The sequence below is a fragment of the Cupressus sempervirens genome, chromosome 4 (genome assembly GCF_028749045.1).
Source record: "Cupressus sempervirens isolate cs-2001-9-10 chromosome 4, ASM2874904v1, whole genome shotgun sequence".
NCBI lineage: Eukaryota > Viridiplantae > Streptophyta > Pinopsida > Cupressales > Cupressaceae > Cupressus > Cupressus sempervirens.
The window spans coordinates 332,242,080-332,257,910 of record NC_143121.1 but is presented as its reverse complement, the minus strand read 5'-3'; the positions used below and the strand labels follow the sequence as shown (position 1 = coordinate 332,257,910).

The 15,831-nt window shown below is 37.1% G+C and overlaps 1 pseudogene; it reads right to left on the bottom strand.

Moving 5' to 3' along the window:
• The window catches only part of LOC149561380 (uncharacterized), a 78,823-nt pseudogene extending 63,897 nt beyond the window's left edge, over window positions 1-14,926 (bottom strand).
• Between the last annotated feature and the right edge of the window lie 905 nt (window positions 14,927-15,831).

The following is a 15,831-nucleotide window of genomic DNA, read 5'->3' as shown; positions in this document are numbered from 1 at the left end:
TGTAAGGCAACCCAAACACCAATAGCAGTAGGTCTAAAGCTGAGCAAAGAAGATTGCAGGAAGAATGGAAATCCAACATTATTAAAAAGTATGTGAATCCCATATTACCAATGGAAAGATGGAAAATAGCAAGGGAGTAGGTGTTGGAGTCAGAATAGGAGAAATTAGGAATTTGAATTCAACGTCAAGTGATTTGTCTAGGATGGAGTAGAGAAGGTTTCTAGCAATGACTGGAAGAAGAAAGGATAGGGGAATATTGTCCCCTTAGGAAATGAGGACCCATGGGAATTATTAAAGGTCCCAAGAAAGGAGGTCTTTGATTCATGATGGACTTCATTGGGCCTACAGAGTACAATGAGGATCCCTAACTCAAGGTCGGCTAGGAAATGGTCCTCTCTTTTTGTAATAAAACCAATAGGTAATTCCTCTTTCCCAAAGGTCAAATACATCTTAGACAAAGAAAAGGGTAGGTTTGCTATTTAAGTCCATGATGAACTAGTAGACCATAACATAGTGATAATGGTGTCCTCACTAGTTGGGAAGTTCATTGGCCAAAGGCCAAATAAGGATCTTGTGAGGACCTATGTGAGAAATAAATGGGATTTGAAAGGGCATTTGGAGATTGTAGCTATGGCCAAGGGTTTCCTCTCTTTTGATTTCTCCTATATCGAGGATCTCACAAGGATTTTGTGTAATGGATCCCTATCCTTTGGACCTTTGATGCTAGCCCTATAGAAATGGACTTCAAAGTTGGATCTTAATGATTCTTTCTTTGTTCAAGCTCCTATCTAGGTTTTTCTACCAAAACATCCAATGGAATTTTGGTACAAGGAATTTTTTGATGGCATAGCCAAGTCCTTTAGGGAGCTCTTATCCATTGACTCTATCATGGTGGCAAGGAGTAGGTTAACTTATGCCAGAATATGTATTAAAGTAAGTGAGGATAGAGATATGCTAGAAGTGGTATACCTACATTTAAATCTGGGCACCCATATTCAAAAGTTGGATTTTGAAAGTAACCCTACTACCCATTTTCATTGTTAAAAGGTAGGCCATGTGGCTAAGAATTGCCTATGGGTCTTGGAGGACAAAACTAGAAAATAGAACCAAAATAATAATAGGGAAAAAGGATTCACAAAGGAAAAAATAAAAAGTTAAAAAGAGGGAGAGAAAGTGTGGAAATGAAAGGGAACTTCTAACAATGTAACAGGTCTAGAGGGGCAGTAGCAGGAATTAATGGCTGCTCCTACTTTGGTGGAAGAGGAAGTCCTAGGGATTAAGCTAGCAATTACCAAAGATGGTAGTAAGGAATGACAAAGGCTAGTATGTGAGTAGTAGAGTAGGGTGAATGGGCTAGAGAACCTAGAAAATTTCAAGGAGTCATCCCCTAGAGGAGAATTTTTACAAAAGCTTTAGCCTAGAAAGGTAAGTCCAAAACTAGCATGAAGAAAAGAAATATTTCATAGTCCCAAGGATAGGGTGGAAGAGGAGGAGGAAGCTATCTCAAGTGAATCTTTACTCAATGAAGGTGATAATTCCAATAAGGGGATTGCCTTTCCAGGGATAACTCACTTAAATGGAGGTCATATTTACAATATGTATCAATGAAAGCCAAGGGAAATGGACAGAGGTAGCTAACAAAAAGAAAAGTTAGGACCACTCTCCTATGTCCCTAGCTACAACAAGAAGTAGAGAAAAGACTGATGTAGGAGCAAGACCTGAGAATCCTAGAAGGAATAGTAATAGTCAAAATAGAAAAGAGGACACTAGAAGGAACCTAGTGGATGGGAGCCAAAAGACCATCCTAGAGATCTACTTCACAAAGAAGAAATGAAGGTCCTATCTTGGAACATAAGGGGGCTTAATGGAGTCTACAAATAAGAGGTTATAAGAAATATGATTAGGGATCATAGGCCTAACTTTTACAAATATTAGAAAGGAGGTAGTGGAAAGAATCTCTTTTAGTAGTAGTATGGAAGGCTTTGCAACAAATTCAGAAGGAGCTTTGAGGGGTCTGCTTACCCTTTGTATATTTTATCTCTTTAAGCCTCAAGTTATTTATACTAGGGGTAATATCATCCTATTATTCTTGTTTAAAATAATAAAAACAAAGAATCCTAGTTTTTGTTGAATGTATATGCTCCTAATACTAAGAATGGTAGGAAGAATTTTTGGGGTAAAATTAAGATTGTTTTAGCTAGATTCAAAGTGGGAAGGTGTATTATTATGGAGAAATTCAACACCCATTTTAAGGGAGGATGAAAAGAAGGGTGTTTTTTCCCAGGACCTGGATAGTTGGATGGACCTCTTAGATTGTATGAATGACTTGGCATATCTTGATGTTGAATTCCAGGGAGGTCTCTTCACTTAGTGCAATACAAGAATGAGAAGATATTGTATTTACCCCTTCTTGGACATGGCTCCTATTATCTTGGACTAGCTAACTTCTTATAATTGCAATCTCTCATTAATGGCTAGGGCTAGTTTGGATAAGTCTCCCATCTCTCTCAATTTAGATCCTATTGATATAAAGCATAACTTCCCTTTTAGATTTGAGAAAATGTGGACTTCTCACTCAGATATATTGATGTGTATCTCAAAATGGTGGAATATACATGTAGAGGAGTCTGCTATGCTCAACGTGGCTAAGAAATTGAGAAATATGAAATTGAATGTTAGAAAGTGGAACAAGTCTAATTTTGGTAATATATTTTACTCCAAAGCTCGGATCTCGAAGGACCTAGGAATCATCTAGAAAGCTATTAAGAAGGAGATATATAATGCTGAAAGGATGGACGTGGAGAAATCTATACTATCTAACCTCCATTATGTTATTAGTCAAGAAGAGACCTACTGGAAGCAATGGTCGAGCACTGTCTAGTTGAAAGAGGGGGACAGGAACACTAGGTTCTTCCACACTTCTTCTTTGAAACATAGAACACATAATAGAATTAGCAACATCAAGAAGGGGGATGTGGTTTTCAAAGAAGAAGATGAAATAGTAGGAGAGATTATTTCCTTCTTTTTTGAACTTCTTAAGAAAGACAACAACCTGGTGGAACATGATTAGATGTAAATCTTATCTAACATAATATCTTTGATTCAACTAGAGGAGAATAAGATGATTGGCACTATTCCTTCTGCTCTGTATGTGGAGCAAGATATTTTCTCCCTTACTATAGAAAAATCTTTAGGTCCAGCTAGGCTTCCATCCTTCTTCTTCCAGATGTTCTTGAATGTAGTTCAACAGCATGTAACTAAAGTAGTGCAAGAGTTCTTTATAGCTAGAAGTCTTCTCAAGGAGATAAATGCCACATTCTTGGTGCTTATCTCAAAGGTGGCAGGGGTAGACTCTATGGATCAATTTAGACCTATCAACTTATTTAACTCTTTCTATAAGATTATTTCTAAAGTGTTGGCTTCAATGATCACCAAAGTTCTACCCTTTATAAAAGCTCCCCAACAATTTAGCTTTATCCCTAGGAGACAAATATTGGACTCTATTATGACTATACTTTTTGGAGGAGGGTAAGAGAGAAGGTTTTCTTCTTAAGCTTGAGTTGTCTAAAGCTTATGACTGTGTGTATTGGACCTTTCTTTTCAATGGTCTTAGGGCCTTTGGGTTTTGATTCTAGAGTTATCAAACTTATAGGCCAGTTGGTAACAACTACCTCCATGGCTATGCTAGTTAATGGTTCCCCTTTGACTTTTTTTAAGCCTTCTAGAGGTCTCAAACAAAGAGACCCAATATCCCCTATTCTTTTCATTATTTTGGCTCATTTTCTCGGAATGATGATTTAGGCTAATAGAATTTTAGGATCTCTAATCAGTATTAAACCCTCTTTAGGCCCCCTAGTTTTTTCCCATCAACAATTTGTTGATGACACTATTACGGGTGGGAAAGCTACTATAGGTGAAGCTAGGGTAGTGAAAAAGATTTTGAGCTCTTACTCTAAGGGATCGAGGCAACCTATCAATTGGAACAAGAGTTCAATTTTCTTCATTAATACTCTAGATGTCCATCAAAGGAAGATTTCTACTATTCTAGGCTGTGATATTAGTTGTCTTCCTTCTAGCTATTTGGGCCTCCCCTTGGGTTTGAGGCCCTTAGAATCTTTCTAGAATAATATTTTAGATAGGTTTAACAAAAAATTGGCTTGTTGGAAGGGGCTCACCCTTAGCCAAGCTAGCAAGATTAATCTTGTCAAAGCCACTCTTTAGAACCATTCAACATATGCTTTGATTGTTTTTGGGATTCCTTGTAAGTTTGTGGATCACATGGAGAAGATCCAGAGGGACTTTCTTTGGTCTAGGTCAAAAGGAAATAGGCATTTACACCTAGTGGATTGGGATAATGTGTGTCTCCCAAAATAGAATGGTGGCTTGGGTATAAGGAAACTACATCCTTTCAATAGAGCCCTCCAAGATAAATAGGCATGGAAATATTTTATAATAAAGGGGAGTGGAGGGACATCATGGAAGATAAATATCTTTCTAGACCTTCTTTCAAAAAATTTCTTTTTTTGTGATTCTATTCCTAGAGGATCTGATATTTGGAATGCTCTTCTAAGTGCTAAAGATGTGGTTATTAGTAGGGAAAAGTGGTATGTTGGGAATGGAGAGGAAAATCTTTCATGGCAGGATAATTGATTCATTCAAGGGCCTCTTGTTTCCATCCCTGAACTTGAGAGATGGGCTAGCATTTGCATCCAAAGGGTGGGGAGATTTGTTTTGAGTATAGACATGTTTAGGGATGGAGGGATCTGACTATCTTTTCAATGGACCTTGAACCCCTTATGAAAATTCTGATCTTGGTGGTTGTTAATGAGGATTAGGATAAGATTTTTTGGGAGGATACTTTGGATGAAACCTATTAAATGGCCTCAAGGTACCAAGCTATTATGAAGTAGGATTTGAAGTTGGAATGGGCTAAAGCCTAGTACCCTAGTCTTAACCCAAAAATTAATATATTTTTAAAGCTTTTACTCTAGAACAAGATTCTGACTATTGACAACTTGTGCAAGAGGGGACATATTATTCCTAAGAAGTGTGTCCCTTTCAAAAACTAGGAAGAGATGGTGGATCACCTATTTATCAACTACTCATTTTCTAGAGAGGTCAAGTCTTTATTCAATGAAGCTTTTGGGATTAGTTGGTGTGCTCCTAGCTTAGCTATAAACTTCTTAAGGCAATGGGATAACTCTTAGAATGGTTCTGGTCTCCATACTATTAGCAAATGGGCTTTACCTCATTTTGTCTAGGATATATGGAAGGAATGCAATAAAAATATTTTTAGGGATGCTAACCTAATAGCTAGAATAGTGTCTGAAAAAATTCAAAATGCCTTATTGAAAAACTATATTTTTATAAAAGGAACTAACCCTTTTGCAAGTTAAAATGAGAGAATTGTGGATTCTCAGACTAAAAGAAAGGAGTGTTCCTAGTCCTTATCTTTTGAAGGCTAGCACAAAGCCAACTTTGATGGTGCAGCTAAAGGTAACCTAGGATAGGTACGATGTGGAGGTGTGATTAGAAATAATCAAGGGTATGGGATCATGGTGGTTACTTTCCTTGTGGGTTTTCAAAAAAACCATTATGGTAAGGCCATTGCTACCCTCAAAACTATGAAATTGGCTAAAGATGTTGGGCTCAAATGTCTATGGTTGGAGAGGGACTCTAACAACATTATCAAATTCTGAAGGGGTGAGTACCATCAAGCATGGAGTATAAACAAAATTATTGAGGAAACAAAACAATATTTTTTTATCCTTTGATAAGGTCTTTGTTTGTCATGTGTCCTGTGAAGGTAATGTAGTGATTGACTTGATGGAAAATGAGGCTATAAGGATGGACACGTAACAAAGATGAGCAAGTGGAGATTTTTTCTCAATGGATGCAAAAATTAGTATGGATCTACAAAGGATTCAGGGGAAAATGGGCATCATTAATGGTAATAATGGTAGTTAATGTTGTTTATATGTCGTATATTGTACTAACAGATTGGCATGAGCCGATCAAGAGGATTCATCATTGGAGAGTTTACTAGCACATTTTATGGGAAATCGTAACGGTTTTTGGTAATTGCTACATCTTTTTCTTTTTTGAGGGTAGAGTCAAGTACAGGTTAGAGGAGATAAACTAGGTCTCAACTTAAGCCAACTAGAAAACTCAGAGCTCTTGTCATTCTATTTGTGACAACATGGTAGGAGAGAGGCATTAAAGGGAGTCAGAGGGGGAAGCAAAGACATGGAAGAGGCAATTGAAGGTGTGGGAGAAATTTAAGGAATGAGGTATCTTGTCCTTCATTGAAAAACTTCATGCCTAGGACCCAAAGATCACAAACCTAATGTTGAATACATGGAGAGAGGGAAAGGTAAAGATTGATGTAGTGGACTTTCAAATCAATGAAGAAGTTTTTTCTATGGTGATTAACTCCCCAAACTAGAACATTAAATTCTATAGGGACAAAAAAATTTCCCTAAATGTGGTTAAGGATTTTGCTAGGGATTCGAAGGAAATGGAGGAGCTTTTGAAGACAATTACCTACTAAGAGCCTGCATCTATTAAGAAGCTATGGAGGTTTGTCTTTAGGGAAATTATATCCTATATCATGCTCGACACCAAGTTTGACAAGATTTGAACGCACCATTTCCTTATCCTTAATCATTTTAGGTACAGTACCAAGACTTCCATTCCCTACTATCTATTTTTCTCTACTAATAAGATTATAATGGACTATAAGAAGAAAGTTCACTCTAACTATGCCTTCCATAAGGGTTTTTTACTGCTCATGTGTTGGAAATATATATAATAGGCTAAGTTACTAAGAGGGGAGGGGTGAATCAGTAACCAATAAAACTTAATCCTTTATTACCAATTAATCCTTAATGTATATATTGATCTAATTGCATGCATAAGAAAATGAAAACATTTGACCATTCATAACACTTTCAAAACACAATTTGGTGACCTAGAAACCTTCCAAATAGAAAGTAAAACTTGGGTGGGGATGATGCCCACAAACTATAGTACTATAGTATAAAGTTGGCCTGTTAAGGAAAAAAATGATCACTTCTGATGATCTACCCTATTAGGAGCAATAAGGACTATTAGGTCCACCTTTCAAAAGGATTTACAAACATAAAATGGAGTATGCACTCAGTAAAGAGTTTTTCAAAAGATTGGTAATTCTACCTTGTGAAAGGATTTAACTGATCCACCTATTAGGATGAAACAATGGCTGATCTCTGGTTTTCAACTTGGCTTTCTAGTTGAGATTCCTTTTAGTGTAATGATCACCTTGCTATGATAGATAAATCTTTACTACTCCTTATACTATTGTAGCCTTTGTATTTCAAACTTATGCTCTTCTCTACTTATTACATTACTTCCATATTTCTTATTGGATGTGATACAATATATTTCATATATACCAATCTAAATTATAAATCAGCAAAGTTGGCTACAATACAAGTTTATACAAAATACACAAAGTCATCCCAACTGTAGAAACTTGGGTTCTAAAGACTAGGTTAGTGAGGTTCAGATAATTAACATCCACTGTTAATGCTTAGCATCATCATGCACTCGGTAGATGTAGAATCATGGTTCATGTTGATCACTTCCAAGTAATCTTGAACTTGGTATGGACTGGTGACTTGGCAAATATTGTGAAACTCAACATTTAAATTGAATCACTTGATTCATACTCCATAGCTTAATCAATGCTATCATTATGAGCTCAATATAAACTAAATCACTTAGTTAACATTGAGTGCCTTGATCAATACTGAATTCACATCACTATGACTATGAATTTGATAAGCACTACACAACTTGGTTTGCACTGAAAAACTTGGCATACACTAAGATGCTCAGTTTACACTATTGATCACTAATTTGGTAGCAATTTCTTAGTGCAAACTAAATACTATTCCTTGAATTTGGTAGCAAATATAGAACTTGGTAAAGCTTTAAATTCTTGGTTAACACTGTTAACCATACAATACACTTGGTAGATACTAACCGTTTGAATAAGTGTGTGTCACTAATAACAACCTTGACTGCAATGTCAGAAATCTCCTCCTTTGGCATTAGTGACAAAAACAATTAATCAATCAAAAGTGAATTCTCAAATACAATCTTTATTCTTCATCTTGTGTCTTCAACTTGATAGCATACTCTATTTTAAAGATTTTTCAAAATTGTTTTTGTAAGAGATGTTTCTCTAAATATATGTACATGTATATAGTATGATGTTTCCCCCCCATACATATATATACAATATATTTTACATCTATTCAGATCTTCTCCCCTTTATGCATCTCATCTTCTCATCTTTTCCTATGCTTTATATGTTGTACATTTTTCTCCCCCTTTTTGTATACTACACCCTTTTATAATATACTATCTACATCTTCTCCCCCTTGTTTACATTAATGAGAAAGGTGTATATTATATACTATACAATAATGCCAAAATGTGACAAGAAATTAGAATGTGCCTTTAGAATAATTGTCATTGTCTTGTCCCAATTTTCTTGCAACACGTTGCTTCTGTGCAATGCAACCTAAACTTTTGCTAATAGTTCTATTATGTAGTCTGCAATAGAGAATTCTTTTATCATGGATGATTTTATTAGCATGTGTAATATGTTTCTAAAATGCATCCATGTTTGGGAGTATCATGCCCTATACATCTACCAATGTAGCTCTTTATCCTAGCTTCTTGTCTTAGCAATGTTTCATGCATGTTAGTTAAGAATCCAATCTTTGTATAATGGGCAGAGTTGTAACATAGGCCAAGTTGCAATTGTTGTGCACTTTCCTTTCAATCTTCATCAATCTTTGAAAGTTTACAAAGTTTATTGAATAATGATGTCACATTGTTGGAAGAGGTCTCCAATGAGCCTAGAATAGTAGACAAGTCTACTTGATGCATAACAATTTGCTGCACTACTAGCTTCAAAAAAAAATTCTCAAATTTTTTCTCCTCTCTCTGTAACAATTTATCTTGTCCATTCAAATATTCATTGAATTTCTACACAACTTCTACTAACTGAGCCAAAATTCGTTGAGAATTATCAACCTCTGTGTTGAGTGCCTCTGTAAGTAAGTTCTTAGCATCTTCAAACACTTGAAACTATTTCTTTCTGTCTTTTCTAAGCCTTTTTTGCTTAGCTTTCTTCTAAAGTAGCTCTCCAAATATATGCATCTTGTGATACAAAAACTAGTTATGTAGGAAGTGTTGATTACATAGTAGATGAAGTGCTTGTCACTCCTGTCAATGAAATACTGAACTAAATAGGTGCAAACATTGGTTGAGTGCTTGAACTTGCAATGCTTGGCACAACCAATTCTATAGTAGCTTTCTCTGATCTTGATATCTTGAGCGCTTCTCTCAAATAATGAGGAAGTGCAACTATGACCGCTAGTGCAATCTTCTCTGGGTCGATCTCCTCAATGTTCTAAACTTTAGGTAGATCTTCTTCAATAGCTTTCTATTCATCATCATCTATGTTATCATAATGTGTTACTTCTTCATCAATTTCCTCATCATACTTTTCATGTTCACCAACATCTTCCTTGTCACTAACATTAACAACAAAAACACTTTTCTTATGAAGATTATAAATTTTTTTCCATGTGTTGGTGGCATTCCATACCACATCTTCAATGTCATACAAGTGGTGAACCTCAATGTAAGCTTTTCTTCATTCTTCTTTAAGGATTCTTTCACCCCTTTTTCACTTAAACTTGGCAAAAGTTTCCTCAAGGTCTGCTCATATATTTCTTTAGAAGTTTACATTGCATGCTCTGATCATGGCTTTATCTTTTCCATTGGCTCACTTGGAATCTGTTGAGTAAGTTGATTTGGAGAATATTTCTATTTTCCCAATTTAGACATGGCCATGTCTTCAAGTTGCTTCTTCTCCTTTGCAGTCTTGGTTTAATGCTTTGAATTTTTTTATGCTACCTCCCAAATCTATTTCTTTCAATCTTTCCTAAAAGGTGGGTCAAGACTTCTTGAAAATTATATCCTCTACTTCTTCACCCATCTTCAATTTCTTTTTGGTTTCCCTCCTTGGGAATATTGTAGTAAATGATTTTGTAGGTTTGGTTAGAATAACCTTACCTTTCTTCTTTACAAACTCTTCTTCTTCTGACTTCTCTTCATCTTCTACATATCAATGTCATCTCCTTTACCTTCAATCAATAGGAGAGTGGTGCTAAATTGTTCCAATTTTGATATTCTCTTCTTCCCATTTTTGACCACCTAAGGGAGTTTTATCTCAAGTTATACTCTTTCTTTTTCTTCCTCATATGTGCTAGAATATGCATCTTTTGGATCAACAAGCTCATTTAATAGTGCTTCAATGATATATTCAGTTTCATCAATATTAACCTGATAACCTAGAGGCTTAACCCACACAATTCTTATTCTAACTACTTGTATATACACTTTATCACAATCAACCATGAAACAAATATCATCTTTTTAGTCTTCAACAAGTTTCTTAGGGATTCAACATTTTTTGTTCGTCTTGTCCTTAAATGCATTGAAATACTTATCTATTATACTAACATAGTTTTCTCCCATTTTAGCTATATACTCATTTATTTGATAGAGGAAAAGTACATATTTTCTCCACACAATTGTACCTTAAATGATGGGAAAAAAATCACAAAGAAAAGTAGACAAGTTAAGAGTGAACCGAACTTACTAGGGTTGTTCTTTGAAGTTCTTATGCTCTCCATATTCTTGTTGAACGGATTCAACATCATCTTAGCTAGGTCAAATGACATATTTTTCTTGACCACTTTCTATGCAAGACCTACTACTTTGCATGATACATTGTTGAGTCTACTCGAGCTATATATTTTATGTGCAATTATATGTATCCTAAACTTCAATTCCATATCCATAACATGGCTGATCTTCATTCCCCTTCCATCCCACTCAACAAGGGTTTTATTTTCTAGTTCAACTCGACTTATGGTTTTAGTTATCTTTTCTTTTGTCAACATTGGTAGACTAGTGATCCTATGGATCATCTTCTTAGCTATCACAATAGGTTGTTCCAACCACAACTGTTCGTTATGCACAAAATTGAGGATAAATATTATCCATTTGATTTGAAAGTCTCATGGCATGTGAGGAATATGAATCAAACCTTTACCTTCAAGGTGTTGATGTTATGGTTTTAATGCACCATTCACATGAAATTTTGTAAGAATTTGGTATAGCTCTGATACCATGTAAGAATTTTCCTTAGGACAAAATTTACCCAAGAACTAAGTACTCAAATACAAGCACAATTGTAAACCAAAAATGGATATGATCAATTAATCAGAGTATATCCCCATACATTGCTCTGTTTAGCATATGATATGATGAATGCACACAGTAGGAGTGCCTATATATAAAGGCCTCTTAGGAAGCACCTAGAATGTCTCTAGAAAGAACCAGGAGATAAGATAAGCATCATGAAAACTAAGCACATGCCTTATCCATCAGTATAGATGAGTGGATAAGAATGATAAGGTCATAGACACCATGTGCTTAATTAGTGTGCTAACTCCTATTTTGTAGACACCATGTGCTTAAAAGAGGTGCAAAATCTTGTGTTGTCAACATGACAGCTCACAAGAGTATGCATACTCCTAGGTGGATAATAAATAAATAATAAAAATATGCATTAACCTAAGTAAACTTAAGTAAGTGTAAATAGTGAATAATTATTTACACCAACACCCCCCCCCCCTTAAGTGCAACTTAGGGGAATTCCCTTAACCTTACAAAAACTAGGATGAAGTGCATAATGGATCCCATCCACTACGGCATGTTAGGTACCCATGTACATAATGAAAATGCAATGCAATCTCTCATAAAGTGGAGAAAGAGGGAAAACCTCATGGGAAAAACCCTCTCCCAAAAAGAGAGATGAATAGGGATGCATGGATGGATGGAGTAATCAAGACCCCCCCATTATAACATACATCAAGTATATATAAGAGAAAAATGTAGAAAGACAAAACCCCCTAAGAGGAAAAAGTGCCCCCCAAGAAGGAGAAGAAGTATATGAGGTAGGCCCCCCCTTAAAAGTAGTATGCCAACTAGTTAGAAATGCTCCAACATAGAAGTTGATCCATGACCTTTAAATGACATTCCTCCCCTTGGGAAGAAATAAATGCAATGGTACAAAAGAGATGCATCCCCTATATGAAGAAGGAAACTCTAAGATGAATGATATCTCTGAACCTTGCTCAAGTGTCCTTGTGTCAGTGTTGATGATGGCTTCCTTTGAAACTACTAAGAAGAAGTGAAAATTGAACAAGGAGTGATGTAGAACCTATTTCAAAAAACCAATAGTCTTCTCAAATGATAGAGAGACTTCTGTAGGTGTTGTACATGAGTATCCACAATCACATAAGCTCGAAAAGATTGATCATATAGAGAATGGACATGAGGGTCAGAGTGGGCCCTCACAACTACTATAGAAGGATCATCCTTTGCAAAGAGGAGTGATAGATCATTAAAGAATTCCAAATCAGTTGTGTGTGACTCCAAGAACAAACTTGAAATGTTAGTCAAGAAGTCATCACCTGGAAGACCATGTGCACCCTACTATGCTAAAGTGCATGAATCTATCACTATGGCAATGAATGAAGAATTTTCCTCAAAGAGAAGATGAATATCATGAACGATGTCTCCCACATCTTCAATGCAAGACTCCACGAATAGGCCTACAACTACGGGAAGGAAGTCATCACATGAAGGTAGAGTAGGAAGACATAAAGGGTATTGCTACACTAAATCTAAAGTGTCTGTGGCTAGAATAGGATCAGTAGGAGCAACAAGAGCATCTAGAGGTGGGATCTCATCTGAAGAGGATGCAACAACAACTAGAGGTAAGATATCTTCTGGGAATGGAGGAATGTTTGAATTTCCATACTTCTCCCAAAGATACATCAAATAATCATATGGTGTCCATATCTTGGCAATGATCTTACGATGATTAGAAGAAGAGAGACTAGTAAGAATGACACAAATCAATCTACCAACAGGTTCCTATGATTCATCAGTGATCAATTCATTGGAACATAAATAAGGAAATACTTCCTTATGCTCTCTTCTAAGATGATCAAGAAGTGTATCACTCCATGTGTGATAATTGATGTTTGTCAAATTGGGTCTAATCTCATACTGACATGTGGAACAATACTCCTCTTCCATGATGGACCAATCAATGTAACCTCCAAAAAACAAGAATAATGAATCAAAGAACAACCCCTAATGTATGATTTAGGCACTTGAAAGCTACTTGCCAATTTAGGGCCTATTTTTGAAAGTAGTATTTCTATCTATAGAACCTATAATATGATTACAATTTTGGAAAGTAGACAAAAAAATGCACTTTCAAAAAAAATGGAGCCTGATTATGTGTCCAGATGAGCCCGTACGGAGGATTTTAAGTGGCAAAATTTGAGATTTGTGAGTTGTAGAAAAATTCATGAATAGAGATGTCAAAATTCCTACACCAATGTATAGATCATGAAATCCTACCCCAAAACAAAAAATGAAATATTGCAATAAGGAGTCCATATGAGGGAGATATCGCTGTTTCAAAATTGCTACTACTGTTATTTTTTCTGAATCACCGTCATGCCTCCAAAAAACAAATGGCTCTAGATTTTGCCTCAGATGTCCAATTTGGATGAAACAAAGTCCAATTTGGGGGGTCTTTGGACCTTTTGAATGTGATGTGGATATCTGATTTGCACTAGCAAGCTCTAATCTTCAACTACAAAAATCTCTCCTATAGCCCAATGGCCAAAAAAATTCCAAAAAAAATGTAGATTCGAAAAAAATAGCAAAGATGCAAATGAAAAAAATGCAGATCTGAAAATTAAATTTAGAGATGTAAAATGATCATATCAGTGTTGCAAATTAGTCTTTGGGGTGTCTGTTTGCAAAAAATTTGCCTCACAATTGACTTTGGCATAGGGTAGATAACTTTATAGCCAATTTTCAATGAATTGGCATTTTGAATGCAATGGAAAGGTCAAATCTAGCTCTAGACACTCCAAATTTTTGCAGTACTCTAGATTCAAGTTGAGGTGCTGAAGCAACAATGATCTCGAATAGCAATGTGATGAGAAAATCTCCAAGCTCTAATACCATGTAAGAATTTTCTTTAGGAAAAAATTCACCCAAGAACTAAGAACTCAAACACAAGCACAACTATAGACCAAAAATGGATATGATCAATTAAACAGAGTATGTCCTCATACATTACTTTGTTCAATATATGATATGATGAATGCACAAACTAGGAGTTCCTATATATAAAGGACTCTTAAGAAGCTGTTGTATTTCCACTTCCCGCCAAAATTTGCAATTTATATTGCCCTTCCCGCCTTCGATATGCCCATATTCAAATACTCGTGGAGATATTAGAATTACCAATGTTTTAAACTTTATAATATATTCTTACGACCTGCGAGTTTTTGGCCGTCAGATCAACTGGGATCAGTGAAGGGCGCTATCTTTCTATTGTGAAATTGCGCGAGGATTATATCAGCGACATTGTGCCCAATTGACATGTGTCTGGTGGACCCGACGAGTGGGCTACAATGGAGGGTGGGTCGGGAAAATTTTTCGACGCAATGGTGCTATCGCACGTCGATCGAAAAAACTCCATGGCGACATAGCGCCCTACAGAGATGCTCACGTCGGCGGGCAGGTCACGTTGCCAAAAAAATGTTGCGGTGGTCGGGTAAAGGTTGGCGGGCTGGAGAAGATAAAAAGTGAGAACTTCAGGCAAAACATTGGGCCCCATTATGTACCTCATCTTCCCAGTTGGCGAAGCCAAGTGCCATGGCAGCGAATCAGAAGGGACCACGCACAGATAGGGACATGTCATCGATTGGGTGCTATGGCGCTATGGGAATTTAACCTCAATTTTCCCATAGCGATATGGTGCCTGGTCGACACGTGGTCACCCCTGTGAGGCCAAGTTGCAAGTTTTCCTGGTGGTGTTTCACTGGGCCAGTAAGGAACCACCACGTGTAACCAGGCCAAAATTTCTAATAGCACAGCTAGCACAGCCGGCTTTAGGATCTCCCCAATAGATCAGGGCCGATCAACGGTAGGCGCCATCACGTTATGGCGAAGCTGCAGGATTTTTATCATGGCGATGCCGCATGTCCTGGTGGGACCAATTTCATGCAGCCGAGGATTGAATGACCGACGGACCAACAGGAGGATGCCATGTATTAGCAGGCTCGGTGAATCAATAGAAATGGAGGGTTACGGGAGGTCAAGTTCTGTGACCATCAGATTAGCAGAGATCGGCGACAGGCGCCATCTCACCATGGTGGAGCTGCGAGTTTTTTATCATGGCGACATAGTGCCCATTTATTGCGTGTCATTCGAGTGCAGTGCGGATGCTCAAGTGTCACCAGATACGATGGGCCCAGGGTAAAGATAGCACAGAGCACGATGAGTCATTGTGATCATCGGATGGAGACAGATCTACTGCTGGCGCTATCTCGCCATCGAGAACTGCTCGAACTTTAGCATCAGCGACATAGCATCCGTGCGCCACGTGTCTTGGCGGGGTTGCATTTCATGCCGCCAGAAGCAGTTAGGGTTGGATGACCGACAAACCAACGGATAGATGCCACGTGCCCGTGGGCCCGATGAATCACGAGAAAAGGAAGGTCGCGAGAAGTCAGATCTATGACCGTCAGATGAGAAAAGATCAATGGTAGGCACCATGTCGCCTTAGTAAAGCTACCAGATTTTTACCATGGTGACATCGCGCCC